The following is a 16,982-nucleotide window of genomic DNA, read 5'->3' on the forward strand; positions in this document are numbered from 1 at the left end:
TCTTTGCTATAGAAGGTGGTAAGTTATAGCTGGTCCAGGGTTAGGGTTAGGGTTATTTATTCTGTTGTGTCAGCTCTTTGCTATAGAAGGTGGTAAGTTATAGCTGGTCCAGGGTTAGGGTTAGGGTTATTTATTCTGTTGTGTCAGCTCTTTGCTATAGAAGCTGGTAATTTATAGCTGGTCCAGGGTTAGGGTTAGGGTTAGGGTTATTTATTCTGTTGTGTCAGCTCTTTGCTATAGAAGGTGGTAAGTTATAGCTGGTCCAGGGTTAGGGTTATTTATTCTGTTGTGTCAGCTCTTTGCTATAGAAGGTGGTAAGTTATAGCTGGTCCAGGGTTAGGGTTAGGGTTATTTATTCTGTTGTGTCAGCTCTTTGCTATAGAAGGTGGTAAGTTATAGCTGGTCAAGGGTTAGGGTTAGGGTTATTTATTCTGTTGTGTCAGCTCTTTGCTATAGAAGGTGGTAAGTTATAGCTGGTCCAGGGTTAGGGTTATGGTTATTTATTCTGTTGTGTCAGCTCTTTGCTTTAGAAGGTGGTAAGTTATAGCTGGTCCAGGGTTAGGGTTAGGGTTATTTATTCTGTTGTGTCAGCTCTTTGCTATAGAAGGTGGCAAGTTATAGCTGGTCAAGGGTTAGGGTTAGGGTTATTTATTCTGTTGTGTCAGCTCTTTGCTATAGAAGGTGGTAAGTTATAGCTGGTCAAGGGTTAGGGTTAGGGTTATTTATTCTGTTGTGTCAGCTCTTTGCTATAGAAGGTGGTAAGTTATAGCTGGTCCAGGGTTAGTGTTAGGGTTATTTATTCTGTTGTGTCAGCTCTTTGCTATAGAAGGTGGTAAGTTATAGCTGGTCAAGGGTTAGGGTTAGGGTTATTTATTCTGTTGTGTCAGCTCTTTGCTATAGAAGGTGGTAAGTTATAGCTGGTCCAGGGTTAGGGTTAGGGTTATTTATTCTGTTGTGTCAGCTCTTTGCTATAGAAGGTGGTAAGTTATAGCTGGTCCAGGGTTAGGGTTAGGGTTATTTATTCTGTTGTGTCAGCTCTTTGCTATAGAAGCTGGTAATTTATAGCTGGTCCAGCGTTAGGGTTAGGGTTATTTATTCTGTTGCGTCAGCTCTTTGCTATAGAAGGTGGTAAGTTATAGCTGGTCCAGGGTTAGGGTTAGGGTTAGGGTTATTTATTCTGTTGTATCAGCTCTTTGCTATAGAAGGTGGTAAGTTATAGCTGGTCCAGGGTTAGGGTTAGGGTTATTTATTCTGTTGTGTCAGCTCTTTGCTATAGAAGGTGGTAAGTTATAGCTGGTCCAGGGTTAGGGTTAGGGTTATTTATTCTGTTGTGTCAGCTCTTTGCTATAGAAGGTGGTAAGTTATAGCTGGTCAAGGGTTAGGGTTAGGGTTATTTATTCTGTTGTGTCAGCTCTTTGCTATAGAAGGTGGTAAGTTATAGCTGGTCCAGGGTTAGGGTTAGGGTTATTTATTCTGTTGTGTCAGCTCTTTGCTTTAGAAGGTGGTAAGTTATAGCTGGTCCAGGGTTAGGGTTAGGGTTATTTATTCTGTTGTGTCAGCTCTTTGCTATAGAAGGTGGTAAGTTATAGCTGGTCCAGCGTTAGGGTTAGGGTTATTTATTCTGTTGCGTCAGCTCTTTGCTATAGAAGGTGGTAAGTTATAGCTGGTCCAGGGTTAGGGTTAGGGTTAGGGTTATTTATTCTGTTGTATCAGCTCTTTGCTATAGAAGGTGGTAAGTTATAGCTGGTCCAGGGTTAGGGTTAGGGTTATTTATTCTGTTGTGTCAGCTCTTTGCTATAGAAGGTGGTAAGTTATAGCTGGTCCAGGGTTAGGGTTAGGGTTATTTATTTTGTTGTGTCAGCTCTTTGCTATAGAAGGTGGTAAGTTATAGCTGGTCCAGGGTTAGGGTAAGGGTTATTTATTCTGTTGTGTCAGCTCTTTGCTATAGAAGGTGGTAAGTTATAGCTGGTCCAGGGTTAGTGTTAGGGTTATTTATTCTGTTGTGTCAGCTCTTTGCTATAGAAGGTGGTAAGTTATAGCTGGTCCAGGGTTAGGGTTAGAGTTATTTATTCTGTTGTGTCAGCTCTTTGCTATAGAAGGTGGTAAGTTATAGCTGGTCCAGGGTAAGGGTTATTTATTCTGCTGTGTCAGCTCTTTGCTATAGAAGGTGTAAAGTTATAGCTGGTCAAGGGTTAGGGTTAGGGTTATTTATTCTGTTGTGTCAGCTCTTTGCTATAGAAGGTGGTAAGTTATAGCTGGTCCAGGGTTAGGGTTAGGGATATTTATTCTGTTGTGTCAGCTCTTTGCTATAGAAGGTGGTAAGTTATAGCTGGTCCAGGGTTAGGGTTAGGGTTATTTATTCTGTTGTGTCAGCTCTTTGCTATAGAAGGTGGTAAGTTATAGCTGGTCCAGGGTTAGGGTTAGAGTTATTTATTCTGTTGTGTCAGCTCTTTGCTATAGAAGCTGGTAAGTTATAGCTGGTCAAGGGTTAGGGTTAGGGTTATTTATTCTGTTGCGTCAGCTCTTTGCTATAGAAGCTGGTAAGTTATAGCTGGTCAAGGGTTAGGGTTAGGGTTATTTATTCTGTTGTGTCAGCTCTTTGCTATAGAAGGTGGTAAGTTATAGCTGGTCCAGGGTTAGGGTTATTTATTCTGTTGTGTCAGCTCTTTGCTATAGAAGGTGGTAAGTTATAGCTGGTCCAGGGTTAGGGTTAGGGTTATTTATTCTGTTGTGTCAGCTCTTTGCTATAGAAGGTGGTAAGTTATAGCTGGTCCAGGGTTAGGGTTAGGGTTATTTATTCTGTTGTGTCAGCTCTTTGCTATAGAAGCTGGTAAGTTATAGCTGGTCCAGGGTTAGGGTTAGAGTTATTTATTCTGTTGTGTCAGCTCTTTGCTATAGAAGGTGGTAAGTTATAGCTGGTCCAGGGTTAGGGTTAGAGTTATTTATTCTGTTGTGTCAGCTCTTTGCTATAGAAGGTGGTAAGTTATAGCTGGTCCAGGGTTAGGGTTAGAGTTATTTATTCTGTTGTGTCAGCTCTTTGCTATAGAAGGTGGTAAGTTATAGCTGGTCAAGGGTTAGGGTTAGGGTTATTTATTCTGCTGTGTCAGCTCTTTGCTATAGAAGCTGGTAAGTTATAGCTGGTCCAGGGTTAGGGTTAGAGTTATTTATTCTGTTGTGTCAGCTCTTTGCTATAGAAGGTGGTAAGTTATAGCTGGTCCAGGGTTAGGGTTAGGGTTATTTATTCTGTTGTGTCAGCTCTTTGCTATAGAAGCTGGTAAGTTATAGCTGGTCCATCTGATGAGTTGGAATATACAAGTATCCGGCCACGTCCACTCAGTGTAGTACTTCTATGTGTATCCATCTCATGAGTGAAAACTTTTTCAACTGATTTTTATAGTTCGTTCTGACGTTGTACTGTTACACCACTGTCCCAGGTTAGGGGAGGGTTGGAATTCCCATTACATGTTTAACCCCACCACATTCCGTATGTATGTACCTGTCCTAAGTCAGGAGCCTGTAATTGAGAGGTTGTCGTTTTTTTATGTGTTACATGTTTGTTTTCGTTAATATTTTGTACCCAAATTAGGGCGTTAGTTTTCTCGTTTGAATTATTTTATATTTAGTATTTTTAGGTTATAAAAATAACATCTTTATACTAGTACATGTAACGTAGACGTCTGGCTACGCAAGAACCAAACCTAACTTTGAACTGTTGTCCATTTACTTATATAATTAAAATGACATTGTCTTTTCATATTTGAAAATAAAATTATGATGTTTTGTTTTTTTAGATTTATCAAGTCGTGTGTACTCTAAATGGAAGGCAAGTTTTATAATATGTTTGAATCAGTTGCTATCCAGTAATTTTTCAGTACTTACCATCAGCTAGAAGTTAATTTATTTCACAATACGAACTGTTCAAAGTTTTCTAATCCTTATTAAACTTTTGTGTATTTCATCCTCGTGTGGGTTCATTCTGAACATTCATGAAATATTTGCCACTGGACGACAAACAAACCAACAATCAATCTTGTTTGCACTATAACAAACAACATCCCGAACATTCGTGAAATATTTGCCACTGGACGTTAAACAAACCAACAATCAATCATGTTTGCACTATAACAAACAACATCCCGAACATTCATGAAATATTTGCCTCCCGAACATTCATGAAAAATTTGCCACTGGACGCAAAGCAAACCAACAATAAATCATGTTTGCACTATAACAAACAACATCCAGAACATTCATGAAATATTTGCCACTGGACGCCAAGCAAACCAACAATCAATCATGTTTGCACTATAACAAACAACATCTCGAATATTCGTGAAATATTTGCCACTGGACGTCAAACAAACCAACAAACAATCATGTTTGCACTATAACAAACAACATCTCGAACATTCATGAAATATTTGCCACTGGACGTCAAGCAAACCAACACTCAATCATGTTTGCACTATAACAAACATTTTTTGGGTATTTTATCAAAATTAATATTGCCAAAATGTTTTCTGGTCATTTAAAGTAAGTTCCAATTATAACTGTAATTTTTCAACATTTCCTAGAATGATAAGAAGTACCATAAATCCTTTACTTTCGATTATATTTTGCAGGTTTTCATAGATCACTTGTATTCGCCTTTCTTCTTGTCATCGCTGTAATTCTAGTGGTGCCAGTAAACATATTATTGTTTTACAAATCATGTAAGTATGGGTATTGATATATCTGATATTACGTCACGTGTGTATGTCCAATATGTTTTTCTTTGTGTATTTCAGCAAACAAATGTATGGTAACAATGTTACCACATGGGTGTCTGAGCCGTAATAATACGGTTTTAATATCTCATTTATAAGATAAACCAATTTAATTAAAGAGAAATGATTACTGCATCATACGGATCCGGTTTTTGTTTCCCGCCAATCAACGTCACATGACTCGTCAGCATTACATTGCACTAGCCACTCTTGTAGCTAGATATGTAAAAGTTTCAAAAAATGTAATCGTAAAAAACCCTTGACATCCGCATATCATATTCCAATATTTGGATATGAAACTATCGAAGAATCAAGGTAAACAACAAGAAAGGATTTTCATTTGCAAGGGCCAGCAAATGACGAAATTAAAAGGTAAACCGAACTGTCACCACACGATCCGATGCCATCAACACGAGGAACACATCCAGCTTCTTTCGACATGTTTGCATGTGTAAAGATCATTAAACTACTTAATTAATGAATCTTCACCATAAAACGTATACAATGCACGAATGACAGGGTCAGCTTCCAATTTGTCAGTGGCTCATTGACCGGTGATCAATTTAATGGCAGAACAAAATCTTCACACCAGGAGCCCCCGTTTAGAATTCCACACGGCACAAGATGCACAAGAAAAACACGATTCAAAATAAGGAGAACCACTGATCCAAAGAATTCATTGGTTTGCAGATTTTGTCAAACATTAATCTTGGTATGTTTATAATTTATAAAAAAGGTTATGTTTTGTGGCGTATAATTATTCTAATTGATAATTATCTTAGACATAATGAATAAGATTAATATGATAGTGATAAAGATAAGATTTACTTAAAGGATTATGTATTATTATAATTTGATGTCATATATTTAATTTGAATTTCACATGAGCAATATGATCGCACTGTGGCCTTTTTAGCTCACCTGGCCGAAAGGCCAAGTGAGCTTTTCTCATCACTTGGCGTCCGGCGTCCGTCGTCGTCCGTCGTCGTCCGTCGTCGTCGTCCGTCGTCGTCGTCGTCGTCCGTCGTCGTCCTGCGTTAACTTTTACAAAAATGTTCTCCTCTGAAACTACTGGGCCAAATTTAACCAAACTTGGCCACAATCATCATTGGGGTATCTAGTTTAAAAAATGTGTCCAATGACCCGCCCAACCAACCAAGATGGCCGCCATGGCTAAAAAAGAACATAGGGGTAAAATGCAGTTTTTGGCTTATAACTCAAAAACCAAAGCATTTAGAGCCAATCTGACAGGTGTAGAATTGTTGATCAGGTCAAGATCTATCTGCCCTGAAATTTTCAGATGAATCAGACATTCCGTTGTTGGGTTGCTGCCCCTGAAATGGTAATTTTAAGGACATTTTGCTGTTTTTGGTTATTATCTTGAATATTATTATAGATAGAGATAAACTGTAAACAGCAATAATGTTCAGCAAAGTAAGATCTACAAATAAGTCATCATGACCAAAATGGTCAGTTGACCACTTTAGGAGTTATTGCCCTTTATAGTCAATTTTTAACCATTTTTCGTAAATCTTAGTAATCTTTTAGAAAAATCTTCTCCTCTGAAACTACTGGGCCAAATTTAACCAAACTTAGCCATAATCATCATTGGGGTATCTAGTTAAAAAAATGTGTCCGGTAACTCGGCCAACAAACCAAGATGGCCGCCATGGCTAAAAAATAGAACATGGGGGTAAAATGCAGTTTTTGGCTTATAACTCAAAAACCAAAGCATTAAGAGCAAATCTGACAGGAAGTTAAATTGTTGATCAGGTCACGATCTATCTGTCCTGGAATTTTCAGATGAATCAGATAATCGGTTGTTAGGTTGCTGCCCCTGAATTGGTAATTTTGAGGAAATTTTGCTGTTTTTTTGTTATCTTGAATATTATTATAGATAGAGATAAACTGTAAACAGCATAATGTACAGCAAAGTAAGAACTAAAAATAAGTCACTATGACCAAAATAGTCAATTGACCCCCTAAGGAGTTATTGCCCTTCATAGTCAATTTTTAACAATTTTCTTAAAATTTGAAGATTTTCAATAACATTTTCCACAGAAAGTACTGTTATAGATAGAGATAATTGTAAGCAGCAAGAATGTTTAGTAAAGTAAGATCTTCAAACACATCACTATCACCAAAACACAATTTTGTCATGAATCCATCTGTGTCCATTGTTTAATATTCACATAGACCAAGGTGAGCGACACAGGCTCTTTAGAGCCTTTAGTTTACATGTCTCTGCTTTAACATGTTTAATGTACAATATCTTGTATAACCATGCAGGCAGTCGTTTGGAAGACGCACATATAGCGCTAGTACACACACGATACAACGAGGGCAATAAGTGCTAATTCGTCAACCTTAATCACAATTTTAATAATAACCTTATACCACTAATTATACACAATTTTATACTATGCGTTAGATGGCTCAGCTGACGTGTAAATGAAATACACTTCATGAGAGTTAGAAGACAAATAATAAATTTTGTGGCGGATGACGCTATATATAGCTTTAGAATAAATCCAATCAGAGTCGATGGCTTCGATAAAAGTATTTACACGTGCAAATTATTTGATCAGTCTTAAATATTTCCTAATATTGTTTGATACACTTAAATCGGCATTACTATAAAAAAAAAGATGTACATAATTTATGCCTACAGTATTCTCGTTTGACTTGTTTAACATGTGTAACTTTTTTCTTTTGGGGTTTCTAATTACTCACTAATGTGGTATGGGCTCTGCTCATTGTTGAAGGCAGTACAATGACTTATTTTTGTTAATGCAGTATGGGCCCTGTTCATTGTTGAAAGCAGTAAAGTGACGTATTGTTATTAATGCGGCATGGGATCTGCTCATTGTTGAAGGCAGTAAAAAGACTTATAGTTATTAATGCGGTATTGGCCCTGCTCATTGTTGAAGGCAGTACGATGACTTATTGATATTGATTTCTTTGCCTTTTGGTCTACTGTGAAGAGTTGTCTCATTGATTCATACCAATTCTTTTTTACATGAGTGAGTTACTCAGTTACATGTATATATATATACTTTTTAATTTGCGTTTCTTTTCTTGTTAGCTTGCTTGCTTTAATCTATGCATGTTTGCCTAGCTATTTACTTTATGCATGTGTAATTCTTGTCATGTAATATGCTTATAATTTCATATTTGATTTTTGTATTAAATATCAAGTCAGTTGAACTTGAGAGATCTACAGAGCTCATGTTTACGTTGTTGAATCATACAAATCATACCCGACCCTAAATTTTCTGACTTATGCAAATAGAGTTGATATAGTTATACAAGCAAATATAGTTATACAAGCAAAGCTGAGTTGATATTTTCAACCTCAACATATGATCTGTTATTACTATTGGTATAGGTTATTCATATAGCTCACTAAAGCTCATGGACAGGACTATTAGTTTACCAACAAGTCAACTTAGAGCAAATAAGGGAATTATGTGCCCTTTTGACACAATTATTAAATTACTTTATAAACTCACGAAGTAGCAGACAGAGCATGGTACACAATTTACTTTGAAGTGCGATAATGTTGTATATTTACATGTATTGTTTATAATATTTTTGATTGTCATCATCATCTAACACGGATATGTGAACACTGAGGATTATACCTTTGTATTTTACTATCGCATTTCTTTTTACATGTCAGCACGAACTATGGGCTTTCCCACAACTATTTTTAGAAACAATACAAATATGTGGTATATACTGCATGTTAAGGACTTTTACAGACAAACATGCATATTATCTAGATGGGAGACTCAATGAATTTTTAAATCTATTTCAAATATTCTTGATCTATTTCCTTCTATTAAAAGGAACATTTAGCATTCTCATCTATATACAGAGCTGATGGACACAATCTTTTTAATTCTAGTCGGAATTAATCAACTATGCATCTATATACACCCACATGGAATTTCACTTTATAGCACCTTTTAGGTCACAAAATATATTCGACGTAAAACTATTCAAGTTTGAACTTTCCAAAAAGCTGCACAGACTGCTTAGCTGTATCCAAATTTTCAGGAACACTAGGAATGCATGTGGTTGCCGACTTAGTACAGGAAGTGTGGTACTTTCTATATATTGATTGATACGAATAAATTAATTTTTAAAAGTGTACGTTATATACTCTGGGTTTTAAAATATTGGTCACGTTGTTTGTTGAAAATAAAAATATACAAATGTTCTCGACTTCGAAGGGGTGCCTAGAATAGCATAAATTATATATACAGGTAATGTATTTTCGTAAACTTTGTAGAGGATAATAAAATTGAGAATGGAAAACTAATATTAGTGCGTATTACAGATTAACAAAGCAATTAGGTAGATTCATGGTATACCACCATCTTGCATTGTACTTTTGCAGTGACCAATCAGTCTAGTTGTTACCCAAATCTCCGAATTTGTACACAGATGTTCAATTTTATTGATAAGAATGTTTATCTCTATAAGAAAACTTCCTGATTTATCGCATTATATATATTAGAAATATTTTAACAAGTACCAAATATATGTGTTATATATATATAAATTTGTTCAACTAAGCCGGTTAAGGCGAGATAATTTTTTAGTTAACAATGATAATTCATGAGCGGTTTTTCAGTGGATGTATTATGCTAAATTAACACATGGCAAGAGTAAAATCTCTTTGTTCTTACTGTGCTATAATCTGGATAATGCACAGCTAAGGTGTGCATTAACTACCTCAGATATACTGCACAGTTCAAATCTATTTTTACCTTTAGGGGCGGTTCTTGGATTTTGAAAGGGGCGTTATTCTATCAAAATTAAAAAAAAATATCCCCGAGTGTAGCGAGACTAAAAAAAAATATTGACGATTTTAAGCTAAACCACGATACTTTGTAAAATCCAAGGGTTAACGACCTGTTCGCCCCACCCCTGAATCTGCCATCTGCCTTGAAATTACGACAAAGTTGAACTTCGTACAAACATCGTAGTTTCAAAATAGGAAAAAGAAAGGTTTCTCATTCCATTATTTGATTTATCTAAGCTGGGATATAAACTATTTTATTAAATTTTGTGTACAACGTAAATCTAAATCAGTGTTTTAAAGTTAAAAAGATAGTTAAAACATTTTTTGATAATTTCTGCCAAAAAAGAATTGTACCTAAGAATATCCGAATAAAAGAAATCTGATTAGTTTCAGACTCAATGGAATTTATAACGACTTTTTGAATATCTCTTCTATAAAGAGACTATTTTTGGATCGAATTTAATGAGGACCATATTTAAGTTTGTTTTAAAACAGGGGGATTAACTGGAGATCAATCAGACTTCATTAAGATGGACGTGTCTTAAGGGCATACGATACAGTTACAGGGGAGGTAATGACGTTGCTAACGTAAAATGTTATTTTCGCGACTGATTTAATTTGAAAACGAGTGCATGGACCCCTATTTTTTAAAACGGCAATTTGTTTCATTTTGCAAGGAGATTATGTGACCCAAATTTTATAAAACTGTAAATAGCGCAATTTTTTCAATTTTGATAAACATGCAGGAAAAAATGACGTCTTTTCCCCTGTTCATTAACATTTGATAAATATGAGTTATTTTTGAATAAAAATTGCATAATTTTTAATGATAATTATAAAATACAGAAATTACCGATTATTTAACAAAAAACAATTTGTGTTTATCTTTTAAAACAAAAAAGTTATGTCTCTCTTTCGAAAAAGAAAATACGGCCATAAATCTGAATTTTGAGCAAATATACAAAATTTCGACCTCATTTTACTCAAAAAGTAGCACATGAAGGTATATTTTTTATTACATATTTGATTTAATCAGGTAAGAAATAGCCGATATGCAAATTTTCATCAACTTGTAAATACAGGTTCAAAACTGTATCGTATGCCCTTAAAAAGTAATACAGTAGATAAAAAAAATGAGGGGGGGGGGGGGGGGGGGGGGGGGTGCGGGGAGTAAAAGGTTTTGAAAGAGAAACGTTTTTTTCTGTTTATTTAACATTTTAAATTTTGGTAATAAAATATCTTCCTCGGTTCTTTTTTTCTCTAAGCATATCATTGAGGGAAAAAAATTCAAAAGCAATTAATCTAATTTAAACTCAATAACCCTTGCAGTTATGTTTTTTTTATTCATACACCGATTTAAAAGTACACAGTTTGTCAAAGTCTTAATCGTCACCAATTAAATAAAAATTGGGAATAAATTTAACGGAAACGATAAAAAAAAAAATATACCATTAAAATCGCAATTTTAGAATGAGTCTAAATATAAAAAAATTTATTAATTTTAAACTTACCAAAGTCGTATTTCCCCCTTTCTTCACCCTACAAGAAAGGCTTTCCTAGGATCCGTGTATTGCGGAATGGCGTCAATATTTCTAAAACGTTCACGTAAATTGATTGCGTCATGTGTTAAAACAGTTATTGGCCAATCAAATCGGTATATGAAATTTCATCTGCACAGCACGAGATGACCCAATAACCCGAACTCCTACGTCGTTCGGGTTATTGGGTCATCTCGTGCTGTGCAGATTAAATCTCATATACCGACTTGCTTGGTCAATAACTATAACATATTTCGTTTTTATGATGATTTAAATATATATATAACATGAATAATAAAAACAAAAGAAGTGATATCGTCCAAAAAAAAATCTTGCTAAGGGGATATCATGGAAGGATAACAGCCCCTGGCCCCCATGATAACAAAGGTATTACAAAAGGAAAATATGATTGTCCAAGATTCAAACGTATTAACAAAGACTAATGCCTTAGCTAGTTCACTTGAATGGACCTTTAGGTTGTGGAAAGGGGAGGAATTCTGATGAGTGTGTATAGGCACACTCAAGTGGCAAGATTAAGGGGTTATGATCGTTTCCCGTAATTGTACGTCGGATCATATTAGGTTTTTACTTTCCTGCGGTACCGCAGGAAGTTCTGTTGAGACCATCTCATGTCTACCCTGAGTGGCCGGTTCTGAATTGGTACCAGTTCGAGCTTGACTGTTTTATGATACATAGTATGGCCTATGTATTCAGCGTGCATATAGAGTTTTATGATATAGAAACTGTTAATTTTTACTCCCCTGAAACCAGGGGGTGATGCGAATAAGACCCGACGTATTTGGGGATCATAACCCTCGTTCTCTTTTGGCTGAACCTTGAGGAACTTGAGCATCCATTGCTACCAATGGTGCACAGATTTGTCAGTAAAATCAATCATGTCGACATTCTGTAATCATGTCAGACCTCGTCATTCTAAGTGAACTGTGGCCGTTATTTCCACATTAGTTATTTGTTTGTTATGATTTTGCCTGAAACTTGATTCTTTGATTAACTAATTATTAAATCAAATTGAATATATATGTATTACAAAATTCATTACTATAAAAGTTATAATACATATTTTGTTTTCAGTTCCAGAATATAAATTTCTATCTTCAACAAATGGTCAGTTTAAATGCAGATCAGCTGACCACCAGACAGTGTCAATGGATCCCATGCCAGAAGCAACTATTTGTGGTTCAGCACAAAATATGTATAAATACAAAGGAGTTTATGCAAACACAACTTTCGATGTTTCGGAGAAAAATCTTAATTTTGATGTTAAAGTTGAATTGAGAAAAAAATATAAGGATAAGAAAAAATATCCTAAAAATAAAATATTATTTGAAATAGGGTTGACGCAGAGCTCCATAAGCTCAAATTATATGGAAAACTCGTATAATGGAAAGATATGGTCGATTACAGCATATGTCTGTGTAAACGAACATGGTATATGTTTCGATGAAAGAAATGATTTCCCGCCAAATCTTATTAATTATAAATACAGTGTTGATGGAAGGTTGATTAATACAAATGTTAACTTCTTTGTGACGAGCTCTCAAATCAGAGCATTTCATCAACCTCAGACAGAATATAGTGTTACTCCAGTGTTTGCATTGTATGAATCAGATAGTGTCATTACTTCAATGACTATAAATTCCGTAATAGACTTTCTCGGTTTTAATGGCTCAACGCTCCATCGCCATCTTGAATTATCACCTGACAACAAGACCGTGTCGAACACACCTAAAGATGTATTTGCGGATGTGAAGAAGACGAAATCGCCGTATGGTGTTCTAAAATATATTGAGAATGATAAATATTTGCACCACATTATTGACTTAGATATAGTTTACCCAAAACATTTTGAAATTACAGAAGAACAGTTACTGTTTGAACTAAAAATAGGACAAATTGACACGGAGTACAGAGTTGTTGGCCACTTCACTGCTGAAGGTTGTCCGATTGATAAAGGAATACAATCAGTATTATCACGGTTTTGTTTTTTCACTGACGACGCTATGTTCCAACCTAGTGTGGTGAATGGAAGCCATATCACACTCGACCTGCGCTACAATTTTGAAATGAATATGGTAACGGTAAAAATAATGGCCGACGAAATTGAAGGACAAAAAAATTTCATTTTTTCGCCTAAGAAACAACTCCATGGCAACGATGTGATTGGCCAGTTTATCGTCCTTGATAAATTTTCGTTAAGTAATATACAAGTTTCGTGTAGAAACGCTAACAGTTATGGATTACTTTCACCTCTCTTTCGATTAGTCAGGAAATACTTATACTTAATCACTGAAAAATGTACTTCATCGCTAATCGAACTTTTTATGTTTATAATTATATTTCCAGAGCGCGATTGTAAAGATGACTTTCGGTGATTTGTTTTTTGATTAATCCTTATTATAGCATCCCATTTCTATCTTGCCCATTTCAGAGTTCGGCCATGGGATCACCACAATAAGTTTAAAAAGTGATAAAACAACACAGTAAGACAAACGAAAACTTTAAGTTGATGACAAATATTAATTGATTTATTTCACTTGACTGGGCGGGTTAAACTTTGAGGCCAATTCATTTTTAGACAGGTGCTTTCGGGATGAACTGATCAATGAAGTGTCCGGTTATTCGTCCCTAATAATAGATCATCATACGCTCAGTTCATTTGTATATCAGTTTTTATGGCACTGTTCGGTGATTAGAAATCACTTATAATTATAACGGTCAACATCCTTATCACACACATCTTCAAATAGAATATGTCCTTTTGCAATAAAAAACGTAGGCTCCGCTCGATCAGTTTTTTCAGTCGACCTAAAAATGTTGTTTACCTGAATCTTTTTTCCCCCCTGCAGTAACAATAGTTTTAACCTTAATCTTATAATGATACAGGTGACATCGAGAACCTATAAAATCTAGCAATTCAAGACCAAGCCAAGGAAGTTAAATTTTGCAGTAGATCTTTCGAAACTAGAAATTCGAGATAGAGATTCTGATTTAACAGTATAAATTTATATATAATTTCTGAGATAACCCATTGATATTTTACAATAACATATGTTTTCGTGGTGGTTGGTTTTATTATATTAATTATCAAAGGATTAACTAGTTTGCTTTACAGATCACTACGTCAGCAACAAATTGTAAATAATAAATGTAAAACAATTCAAACGAAAAAAAGAACGGTCTTATTTATATGCAAAAAAGGAACGAAAAACAAATATGTAACACATCTACAAACGACAACCACTGAATTACAGGCTCATGACTTGGGACAGGCACATACATACAGAAGGGTGAAACATGTTAGCGGGATCCCAACTCTCTCCCTAACCGGGGACAGTGGTGTAACAGTACAATATAAGAGCAAACTATCAATATAATTTGAAATATATAGTCTAGTTTTGATCAAGTACGGTATTGAACCGTTAATTTTTAACCGGATTTTTGTGACAAAAATGTCGGTTATTGATTTGGGGATGTACGGCGGGCGGGCGGTCGGGCGGGCGGTCGGGCGGGCGGTCGGGCGGGCGGGCGGGCGGGAATCAAATGTTGTCCGTGCATTAACTCATGAACCGTTCAACCAAAGCTTTTAAAATTTTAATATGTTGTTACTGACAACTAAATGAAGGTCAAGTTCAATAATGGCGATTTTGACTTTTACCGTTCAGGAGTTATGGTTCTTGAAAGATTGAAAAATGGAGTTTCCAGTCGTGTCCCTGCATTTACACATGAACTGTTCTACCTAAGCTTTCCAAATTTTAATATGTTGTTACTGATGACAAAATGGAGATCAAGTCCAATAATGGCGATTTTGACTTTTACCGTTCAGGAGTTATGGTTCTTGAAAGATTGAAAAATGGAGTTTCCAGTCGTGTCCGTGCATTTACGCATGAACTGTTCTACCTAAGCTTCCCAAATTTTAATATGTTGTTACTGATGACAAAATGGAGGTCAAGTTTAATAATGACGATTTTGACTTTTACCGTTCAGGAGTTATGGTTCTTGAAAGATTGAAAAATGGTGTTTCCAGTCGTGCTCGTGCATTTACGCATGAACTATTTTACCAAAGCTTCCCAAATTTTAATATGTTGTTACTGATGACAAAATAGAGGTCAAGTTCAATAATGACGATTTTGACTTTTACCGTTCAGGAGTTATGGTTCTTGAAAGATTGAAAAATGGTGTTTCCAGTCGTGTCCGTGCATTTTCTCATGAACCATTCAACCAAAGCTTTTGAAATTTTTATATGTTGTTACTGATGGCAAATTAGAGGTCAAGTTCAATAATGACGATTTTGACTTTTACCGTTCAGGAGTTATGGTTCTTGAAAGATTGTGAAATGGCGTTTCCATTCACGTTGTTGCATTTACTCATGAACCATTCAATCTAAGCTTTTCAAATTTTAAGATGTTGATACTGATGACAAAATGGAGGTCAAATTTGATATTGACGATTTTCACTTTCACCATTCATCAGTAATGGTTCTTGTGATATTGCCAGGACACAAATAAATATTAATAAATCCGGTTTGCTGTCGTTGTGACAGCCTCTTGTTAACAGTTGAGTCTGGCGTGCTACCAAAATGACGTTTCTTACTTTCAAGTTGCCAATTTTCAGGTCAAGCTTCCTGAAAAAGTGAAATCGAAAAAAAGTTAAAAGCGAGCATTTCAAAAAGCAGGATGGGTGTGTTTTAAAAATTCAAATGAAACAGCACAAACATGTAAAAGCATAATATCAAAAAGACTGATTCACAATTAAAAATTGTACAACATACACATGATACACTTAACAGACTAAAAAAAAGCACGCAAGAACAAAGAAAAGAGTGGCAAATAATACCAAAGAGATATTCCAACCAATTAGTCGAAAAGAAAATGACAAAACAATGGGAAAAATGAAAAAGACCAAAAGACATATACGTTTGAAACAACAGTATACAAAACTAAGAATTGAGCAACACAAATCCCACCACACACCAGAATTATGTGATATAAGGTGCTCTGGAAGGGTAAGCAGATCCTGCTCCACATTTAAAAATGAAATTTAGCGGTCATGCGTTTTCATATAATTTGTTTTGTAGTTATTTATGAAGTACAAAATGACCGTTTAAAGATTCGAAATGCGTATATGTAACAGTTATTCACATTTTGACTTCATTACAATTATTTTTGTAAGTTTGTTCATGATAAAAACCTTACTTTATATCAAATGATCCCGTGTTTTCAGATATTGGTTGTGCAAAACAATATTTTCAGTGCGTACATCTTATTTTATTTTCATGGAATTTGAATTTATGATCACTGACCGCAACCAGTTTTGAGTTGACAATTTTTGACAGAATTTCAAACTACATTGAAAAGTTACAGATAGTTTATTCTCATAAAACCGTGCAAGTACAAAGGTTACAGAGAAGTTTAAAAATAATATACATATAAAACAAATTATGCATTTAAAATTTAAAACTCACACGGAATAAGCAAGGACACTTATAAAACACACAGCGTTATGTTATAATAGATGTTTTGCATTATGAAGTAAACAACGAGACTATGTCATGAGCCAAAGTTGAAAAATCTCTTGAGTACTATTATAGAAGATCACTACGTCTGAATGTTATGCATATGTAGTGGTTGAAATTACAATATATGTCAAAATAATTAGGTTTAAACTTAAATCAATAGATTTAATTTTTAATTTGTCAAACTGAAAGTGTAGTTTGAATTATGTTTATTTTTTCAAATATAATGATAAAAAGAGTGGACCCCAGTTTTTTGAAACTATGAATTGTGTAAAAGAGGGACGAAAGACACCAAAAGGACAATCAAACTCATAAATCTAAAACAAACTGAC

The sequence above is a fragment of the Mytilus edulis genome, chromosome 11 (assembly GCF_963676685.1).
Source record: "Mytilus edulis chromosome 11, xbMytEdul2.2, whole genome shotgun sequence".
NCBI lineage: Eukaryota > Metazoa > Mollusca > Bivalvia > Mytilida > Mytilidae > Mytilus > Mytilus edulis.